Source organism: Panthera pardus, unplaced genomic scaffold, assembly GCF_024362965.1.
Source record: "Panthera pardus isolate Hobbes unplaced genomic scaffold, ASM2436296v1 HiC_scaffold_21, whole genome shotgun sequence".
NCBI lineage: Eukaryota > Metazoa > Chordata > Mammalia > Carnivora > Felidae > Panthera > Panthera pardus.
In genome coordinates, this window is record NW_026526777.1 from 70,098,029 (window position 1) to 70,106,925 (window position 8,897).

The window sequence follows — 8,897 nt, forward strand, 5'->3', positions numbered from 1 at the left end:
AATAGGGAAGCTGAACGACGGGCTCCATCTGTTTCTCTGCGAGGCCCCACTTACTCATGCGCCATATTTCACCTTGTATCTGAGTAAACCGAAAAAGCTGTGTTCCCACCCCAAGGTGGGGAGTAAGAACTTCATCGTTCTCTGTGTTTCGTCCTAGGCCCCCGACACCTGATAACGTAAGAGACCGGCCCCCAAGCCTGTTCCAGCTCTGTGTCTGTCAAACTCGGCTGACACTGGCATCAGTACCCCCCCCCCCCCCGGCTTCAGTGATTTATGTTACAACACCTGCTGTTCACCTGCCACTTGCTTTCGATTGGACCCCACCCTGGATTCCTGAAAGAACATTTACCCTGGACCCCTTTCCAGTATGAACCCCCAACCCCAAGTGGTGGGGAGACTCCCTTCCATCTGAGTCTCCCAGATGCTCTGCCTACTATACTCACACCACTTGGCGTTATTCGGTAGATTCTGCCCTCATTGCCTCCTGGCTGGCATCTGATTTCCATCCCGCACGCAGCCACGGACCCTCTTGGCTGGTCCTGTGGGGTCCCCTCTGGGTCCTGGGACCTGGCCCACCTACATCACGAGTACATCCCAAACGTTGCATGGGACGTAGTTCTAGTAAGAAAGTATTGACTGTTGATCTGAAGTTCAAATTTAACTGAGCATCCTGTATTTTTATTTACTAAATCTGGCAACCCCATTGCACATAAGCAACGTTCCGTAAACCTTTCTAAAAGAAAGGTTCCTTAAATACAGCAATACAGCTTTTTCCTCCTACAGAAGTATGCATAGAACTTTGGACTGTCAATATACTGTGTCGACACTATGCGTCTTTGTACACTTTCCTTGACGTGTTACGATGAGAAAGAGAAACAGAAAGCAAGACCACAGATGTGCGAAGGGTTTTGTTAAAAATTAAATGGAGGGGCGCCTGGGGGGCTCAGCCGGTTGAGCGTCCGACTTCAGCTCAGGTCATGATCTCACCATTCATGGGTTCGAGCCCCGCGTCGGGCTCTGTGCTGACAGCTCAGAGCCCGGAGCCTGCTTCGGATTCTGTGTCTCCCTCTCTCTCTGCCCCTCCCCTGCTCACGCTCTGTCCCTGTCTCAAAAATAAATGAAAACATTTTAAAAAATTAAATGGACAGTGCGTAGGACTGAATCAGAGAGGCTGAGATGATGTCCACATGCTTGTGGGGAATAACTTACAGGTGCAGGGGTCTGGGATTTTACCTGAGAACAAAGCAGGAGGTGCCGTTGGGCCACACTGCTCGCTTCACCGCAGGTACTTTCAAAGTACTTTTCTGTAGCGGGCTGTTGTTTTTTTTTCTTTTCTTTTTTTTTGAGTCGTGTTCTGTATCTTTTACTCTTTTTTCCTCGTGGCAGTCGGGTAGAATTTTCATATTAGCGGAGTGTGGCCCAAAGAATGTTGGAAGGATCTCTGGCAAACGGAACACTGGCTCTGCATTTACAAAGAGGGGTGGCCTCCGCCGAGCCCTCCCCCTTCACACCTTCTTCATCGTTCGCTCCAACAAACCCAAGCGCGCACGGTTTATGAGACCGTGCCGCTGGCCTGGCCAGAAACCTGTGTACCTACAATGTCCAAGGCCTCGATGTGGAGTCGCTGGCAGGTGTCCTGTCCCCGGCCCTGATTCCGCTTTGGCACCTGGGCTCACCTTGTAGATACTGTTTGCGACACACCTCCTGCATTTTCTTCCTGCGGCTGCTCCTTCCTACATGGGAGAGCGATCAGGTATCTCGACAGACACAGCACTTTCCTTATGAGTCTTTTCTTACTAGTTTTATTAGCCTTTTGCCCCACACAACCTTCTTATTCTTCCTCAACTAAGCGTCCCCTCATTCCCGTGTTCGTTCAACAGCTATCCGGGTGGCATCGACTGCTCTCGGCCCGTGGGGAAACAAGAGACAACAATTCCCACCCAGGAGGATTTTGTGTTCCAAGGGGGGGGGGGCAAAAAATAAACAAGAAAGCAATAAATGAATATGTGAAATTGCAACATGATGGCAAATGTTTATTTGTTATAACGTGACATGTTTATTTTCCACCATGATAAATATTCTAGGAAAAAATAAGGCAAGATAAAAGAATGGGGGCAGTGGTAGGGTTTCGATTACAATCATCAAGACGGGACTTTGGGGCAGAGGCTTAAAAAAAAGTGAAAACAAAAGGGCTGGGGAAAAGTGTTCCAAGACAGAAGGAACCCCCCCGGGCAAAGGCCCCAAGGCGGGTGCAAGAGAGTCCAATTCTGGACGTTCCAACTCGGAGGCCTGCAGCTCAGGCATGTCTCGGTTCCAGCTCAGACCCAGACTGGACTCTCTTCCAGAATGACTGATTTGCTGGCCTTTCTGTCTCCCCGCCTCAGCCCTGCAGACTCTTCCCCTCTGCACACTGCCCCCCGCCCCCACCGGGGGCATCGCAGGGGTCATGAGGGAAGACTGCAGCCTGGAGGCTGACAGGACTTGCCTCCTCCTCTGTCGCATCACCTGGGGTGACCCTTCGCCTTGGGAATGGCTGTTGGGACGGGTTCCCAGGTTCGACCCTGCTCCCTGGCCTCGTGCTTCACTCGTGTTGCCTGGTTTCCCAGCCATGCCTCCCTTGCCTCCCCAGATGCCCATCGCCCAGGAAACCAACCCCCTGCACAAATTCCTCTTCGTTAGGATAACTGGTGTTGCCTCTTATTCCTGGCTGGAGTTTGACTGATAAAGGGGCCAGAGAGAACTTTCCTGAAGTCACCAACCACGTTTTATTTGGCTCCCATTGCAAGCACTCAGCACAATCCCAGCAGGTGACAGTGCCCAAACAAGGTTTGTCGAATGAATAAGGCAAAAACATCCTCTCTATGCACCAGCTAAGTAAATTGAGACCAGTGCCTGAAGGCGTGACATCCAACCCCAACTTGCTCATTAAGCTCTCAGAAAGCCACCTTCTTCGGCAGAGCAAATGCAAGGTCTCCTTGTGAGCAGCACCCCCTGCCTGAACCCCTATAAAAGAACATCTTTTCTTTTATATTCACGCACTAAGGAAATACCACACCCCACTTTATTTTTTTATTTTATTATTTTATTTTTTTAGAGAGAGTGTGTGCGAGCCAGGGAGTGGGGCTGTGGGAGAGAGAGAGAGAGAGAGAGAGAGAGAGAGAGGATCTCGAGCAGGGTCCACACTCAGCAAGGAGCCCAATTCGGGGCTCCATCCCATGACCCTGGGATCATGACCTGAGCCAAAATCAAGAGTCAATGCTCACCCAGGTTCAGTCGACATTCTTTATCAAAGCTTTAATCTATGATGAAGTCATCCTGGAAAACTCAGACTGCTTTGGATCCGGTAACAAGCAGATGAGAGGCAGGATTTTGACACAGAATGCTTTTTTTAAATGTTTATTTATTTTTCAGAGAGAGAGAGAGCACAACAGGAGAGGGGCAGAGAGAGAGGGGGGGCAGGCTCCAGTCTTCGAGCTGTCCGCACAGAGCCTGACGTGAGGCTCCATCCATGAACCGCAAGACCATGACCTGAGCCAAAGTCGAGTGCTAACCTACTGAGCCCAAGGTGCCCCCACACAGAATACTTTTGATGCACTTTTACATCTTAGCTCTGTCTCGACACAAGATCCCTTTTTTGGATTGCTATAACATCCTCCAGACTGGATTCCTTGCCACTAGCTTGGGACACACAGCACATTGCTCTCCGGTATTTGTCCAAATCTCTCTTAACTAATTCACACAGCTTCATCACTTACTAGCTGTGTGGCCTCGTAATTTGGTTAACCTCTCTGTGCTTTGGTTTCATTATCTTAAAATGGGGACGATAGTACCTATCTCATAAAATTGGTATAAGGTCTAAATAAGTTAATGTAGACAAGTACTTAGGACAAAATGAAACATGTGATGGCCATCATTGCTACACTTGAAAACGCTGTTATCCTCATGTTGCTTTGGGGATAAAATGCAATTCTGTAGCAGATATGGGTTTTCCTACTAGGAACCTCCAGCTATCTTTGCAGACTCACCCTCCACTTTTTCCCTCTCTACTTCTACCCATCATTACCTGTCTCCTCACCCCTCTGACAAAATCTACTTCCTTGCTAGAAGGTTCCGAGGGATGGACTTTCTAGCACCACTGTCTTCCCAGTCTTTTCTTATTGAGTGTCTTCATGTGTTTTTCTCGGCACTGGAATGTTCTCCTTCTGCCTCTCCCTCCACCACACATCCCTACTTGACCCTCAAGCCCCTCCCAGATGTGACTTCATAGAGAGGAAACGACTCATGTCCTCTAGGCCAATGGGAGACTTCATACCTGATGAGTCAATAGCCCCCCTGTGCACCACCTCACACAGTTACATACTTGTCTCTCCTTACAGGAACCTTCCATCCCTGGAAGGCAGGAAATATACCCCAAAAAGAGGACTCCGGTGCCTACTATGTGTTCAGTTAATGAACAAGTAAATGAACTGATCGAGTAAGAGCAACTCAGAACGGACAGAGGCGTAGAGACCTTCCCCTGCCGCCTTGTTCACCTGCCGCCTTGTTCACCTGCCGCCTTCACCACCTGCTGCCTTCACCTGCCGCCATTGCCTACTGCTTGCTTGACAGTAGGTGAGCCTTTGGGCCAGGTCACTTGTGATGCAAATAAACTCTAATTGGACCCCAATGTTGTCAGTTCATCCTACTACTTTTTAAAAAATTATGCTAAAAAGGTGTATAAATACACAGCACGTACTAGAAGTTGGTCCTCAAGATGATTAGTTTTGTACAAGTTCACAGCAGAGAAGCTCAATACACTAGTGTTTCACACAAGGGTCGTTCCTCCAAAGGGGTCTGAAAAATGCAAATGTAACCTATTCCTCTTACTACAAAAGTCAAACTCGGAGGAAGAAGGATAAGGTGGTGGAAGAAGAGAGGCGAGTGCTCCAAGTTCAGGGCTACGAAAATGCCAGGAGAACCAGAAACAAGAGATAATCAGCAGTGAGGTGCTAGGGGGAGGTGAGTCCAGGGGGAGGTGAATCTAGGGGGAGGTGAGTCCAGGGGGAGGTGAATCCAGGGGCAGGTGAGTCCAAGGGGAGGTGAGTCCAGGGGGAGGTGAGTCCAGGGGGTGGTGAGTCCAGGGGGAGATGAGTCCAGGGGGAGGTGAGTCTAGGGGGAGGTGAGTCCAGGGGGAGGTGAATCCAGGGGCAGGTGAGTCCAAGGGGAGGTGAATCCAGGGGCAGGTGAGTCCAAGGGGAGGTGAGTCCAGGGGGAGGTGAGTCCAGGGGGAGGTGAGTCCAGGGGGTGGTGAGTCCAGGGGGAGATGAGTCCAGGGGGAGGTGAATCTAGGGGGAGGTGAGTCCAGGGGGAGGTGAAACCAGGGGGAAGTGAGTCCAGGGGGAGGTGAGTCCAGGGGGAGGTGAATCTAGGGGCAGGTGAGTCCAGGGAGAGGTGAATCTAGGGGGAGGTGAGTCCAGGGGGAGGTGAAACCAGGGGGAAGTGAGTCCAGGGGCAGGTGAGTCCAGAGGGAGGTGAATCCAGGGGGAGGTGAATCTAGGGGCAGGTGAGTCCAGGGAGAGGTGAGCCAAGAGGGAGGTGAATCTAGGGGGAGGTGAATCCAGGGGGAGGTGAGTCCAGGGGGAGGTGAATCCAGGGGGAGGTGAGTCCAAGGGGAGGTGAATCCAGGGGGAGGTGAGTCCAGGGGGAGGTGAAACCAGGGGGAGGTGAGTCCAAGGGGAGGTGAATCCAGGGGGAGGTGAGTCCAGGGGGAGGTGAATCTCGGGGCAGGTGAGTCAAGGGGAGGTGAATCTAGGGGGAGGTGAATCCAGGGGAAGGTGAATCCAGGGCAGATGAGTCCGGGGGGAGGTGAGCCCAGAGGGAGGTGAGCCCAGGGGGAGGTGAATCCAGGGGAGGTGAATCCAGGGGGTGGCGAGTCCAGGGGGAGGTGAATCTCGGGGCAGGTGAGTCAAGGGGAGGTGAATCTAGGGGGAGGTGAATCCAGGGGGAGGTGAATCCAGGGCAGATGAGTCCGGGGGGAGGTGAATCCAGGGCGGTGGGGGGTGAATCTAGGGGGAGGTGAATCCAGGGGGAGGTGAGCCCAGGGGGAGGTGAATCCTTCTCCTCCCCTCACCCCTCCAGGTTCCTGAGACCCATCCCTCAAGAAAAGGTGCCACTTGGGAAGGACGGCCTCTAGGCACACCACAAACAAACTGAAAAGGCTTGAAATGATCCGTCTAAACAATGGGTGCCCTGTCTCATGCCTCCATAAGGTTTAAGCCCAGCATTGTTCCAGGCCACGTCCCCCCCAGCAACCTTTCCCTCCTGGCTGGACTGTTTCCCCACCTGCGGTCTATGCGGGCTTTCTCCCTTTCTCCAAGGGCTTGGGAGGACAGTCTTGACCCGAATGATTTGGGAGCCCGACTCGAAAAAATCAATTCTGGCAAACTGAGCTCAGAGCATCCACAATATGCAAACCCTGTCTGGTGGGGACTGACGGCTCTCTCTGCTTCTGCACAGCTATTTGCTAGTTTAATGCTTCAGCACCTTTATTGTGTGCTCCCCTCCACCCACCCTGTGACTGTCTTTGTGTGAACTGTGGGCTTTGCTCTTGGGCTCTCCGGGTTTGTTTTGGTTTGGTTTGTCTTGTTTTTCTGAACCTCACCCGGAGGTCAGTGATTCTTAACCTTATTTCAGTTGTGGCTCCTTTTGAGAACGTGATGAAGGATATACATCCATCCCCACAAGACAAAGCGCGCACATGCATGTACACGCACGATTTTGCATACAATTTTAGTGTGCTCGTGGAAATCTCTCCGTTTGGGTCTTATCATACAAAACCGTAACTATATAGACAAAGTTGACCCAATATATCAGAGACAAAGTATACCCTATGTTTTTAAAGTCTTTGTGATGAATGGCTCAGGAGTTCACTGGGGTCAGGTTTTGTGAGACGGCTTCTCAGAAACACACACTGTTGGAGCCAACCCAGTGTGTCTCCTCACCCTAGCGATTTTCGTGGTTTGCGGAGTGAAAGATCCAGGCTTCACCTATTTATCTAGAGGAATGCCAACGAGTCCGCAAGTTTTGCCTAAGCGTCCCCTTTTCTACTACCAAAACATAATTTGAATTAGTTCTTTCTTTTGAAAAAATTCGTGAATAGTTTATACTCGATCCTCTGTGCTCATGTCTTTCCTGCATCATACTTCTTTTATCTGGGGGTGAGGAAGAAGGAAACACAATCAGGGTGAGAACATCAAATAGCATCTGTGCAACTGTGTGATGAGCCACGCCGTTGAAACCCTCATTCTCATGTAGAACAATCTTGAGGCGTGAAGAACTTAATGGTGCCATGATAATTACAGAGGGTTATAATTACTTTTTCATTATGATTGTCCATTAATTTGAGAATGATAGTTTATAAGTGCAGTGGGGCACTTTACGGAGACATTTTACATTTATGTATGGAAAGATAAATCTGAAGAAAATAGTACTTTAAAAACCAGTATCAAAGCCTTCTTGATAACATCTGCTATCAACTCCCAAGCCACTCTTTAAGTCTCTTTGGATCAGAAAATTCCTGAGTAAAAGGAGAGTAGGCGGGAAAGAGCAGTAAGTAGAAAGAAATGTTCCAACGTTTTGAAACAAATTCAACACTCCTGAGCATGTGTGCATTCTTCCTGGAGAACACGAAGCGAGGCTGGGGCGTGAAGATGCCTCAGGAAAATAAGGGAGCAGAGGCCCAGGGCCGTTCCTGAATCTCAAGAGGGAGGGATCTGGTTGGAACAGGCTGGGGGGCTTTTCCTGGAGCTGTTTCCAAAGCAAGGATGTGGCTTTCTGAAGCTATAACAAGTCCCGGCCCTAGATTTTACTTATTCGGGGCGTGGGTGTCCCCAAAATCCCTCTGGAGCTTCTGCTACAAGCTTTTCTGCTCCTTCCGTCCCACTCCTCTCAGAAATAACTTGCTACCACCCCCGTCCCACCCCTTGCCCGAGCCATGCGATGGTTCCTGTTGTTCTCCCGACCCCTCTGCCTCCTGCCCTTCCGGGAGCCCATTTCCCTCCTGACCTCACCTCTGCCTGCAAGTCCAGGGGTCCTGCTTCCCGGAGCCGAGTTCCTCAGTGAGGCTCCTGTGCGGTTCTCCCACAAGGTTACCTTCAGGCTCCTCATTAAGACCGTTTAAGGAGCACCACTCATTTCAGAGAGGTTTCACTGAACGTCTCTCATTCTAACAAAAGTGGCTCACGCTTACGGACTGATTTCCAGTCGTTCACTTTTCCGAGGACTTTACGGGAATCTGCTCATGTAAACCTCACCGTCACGGGAGATTCCCTTTGCCTATTCTCGAACTTGGTAATAATGAAATAGTATAGCACAGACTCTGTGAGCAGCTTCTTGCGTTCGACGTCAGGTCCGTGAGATTCGCTGACACCATCGGACGTAACTGTGGTTCACGTTTTCACTGTGCGGCAGAATTCCCACGAGTTGACGAGCACAGGGTCTCCCAGCTTCAGTTTTCACGAAGACGACCGTGTTACGAGCCCAATAGAGCAATACGCCCTCTGTTCCTGTTGAACTCCAGGATTACTCATGCTTGAGTTCTTGACATTTCTGAGAGATATTGTAATTACAGTTTTAAAATAAAGGTTTAGCCAGCAGGGGAGAAGAGGAGAACGTTTACGGGTGAAACCACTTGTTTGTGATTGAGAATGAGGTGGGGGGGAATTCTGAAGCTGTTCTCTGGGCTCCCTCGGGTTTGAAGGTGAAGGCAGACCTCGGGAAAAGGGGAAAATCACCTCCGGAAGAGAGGCCGCATTTCCAGAGGGCAGAAAATGTTGGACTTGTAGTTAGTGGTTCCCATTCAGCCCCTCCGGGTTCGCTCCTCAGAACTTAGATCCTATAGGTTTGCTCACGGCCAGTGT

General features: G+C 50.4%; 3 long non-coding RNA genes across 4 annotated transcripts; all 3 read left to right on the forward strand.

Moving 5' to 3' along the window:
* Positions 1–251: 251 nt before the first annotated feature.
* Positions 252–4,666, forward strand: LOC109258914 (uncharacterized). The gene is made up of 2 exons (XR_002076505.2): positions 252–2,826; positions 4,377–4,666. It is a non-coding gene; the product is annotated as an uncharacterized LOC109258914 (long non-coding RNA).
* A 531-nt stretch (positions 4,667–5,197) lies between these two features.
* Positions 5,198–5,490, forward strand: LOC128778882 (uncharacterized). The gene is made up of 3 exons (XR_008424750.1): positions 5,198–5,226; positions 5,292–5,334; positions 5,383–5,490. It is a non-coding gene; the product is annotated as an uncharacterized LOC128778882 (long non-coding RNA).
* A 141-nt stretch (positions 5,491–5,631) lies between these two features.
* LOC109258913 (uncharacterized) lies at positions 5,632–6,903 on the forward strand. Of its 2 annotated transcripts, none has more exons than XR_008424749.1 (3): positions 5,632–5,734; positions 5,845–5,876; positions 6,071–6,903. It is a non-coding gene; the product is annotated as an uncharacterized LOC109258913 (long non-coding RNA). The 2 variants fall into 2 exon arrangements; XR_008424748.1 differs by having other exon boundaries at positions 5,670–5,766; positions 5,829–5,876.
* Positions 6,904–8,897: the final 1,994 nt, after the last annotated feature.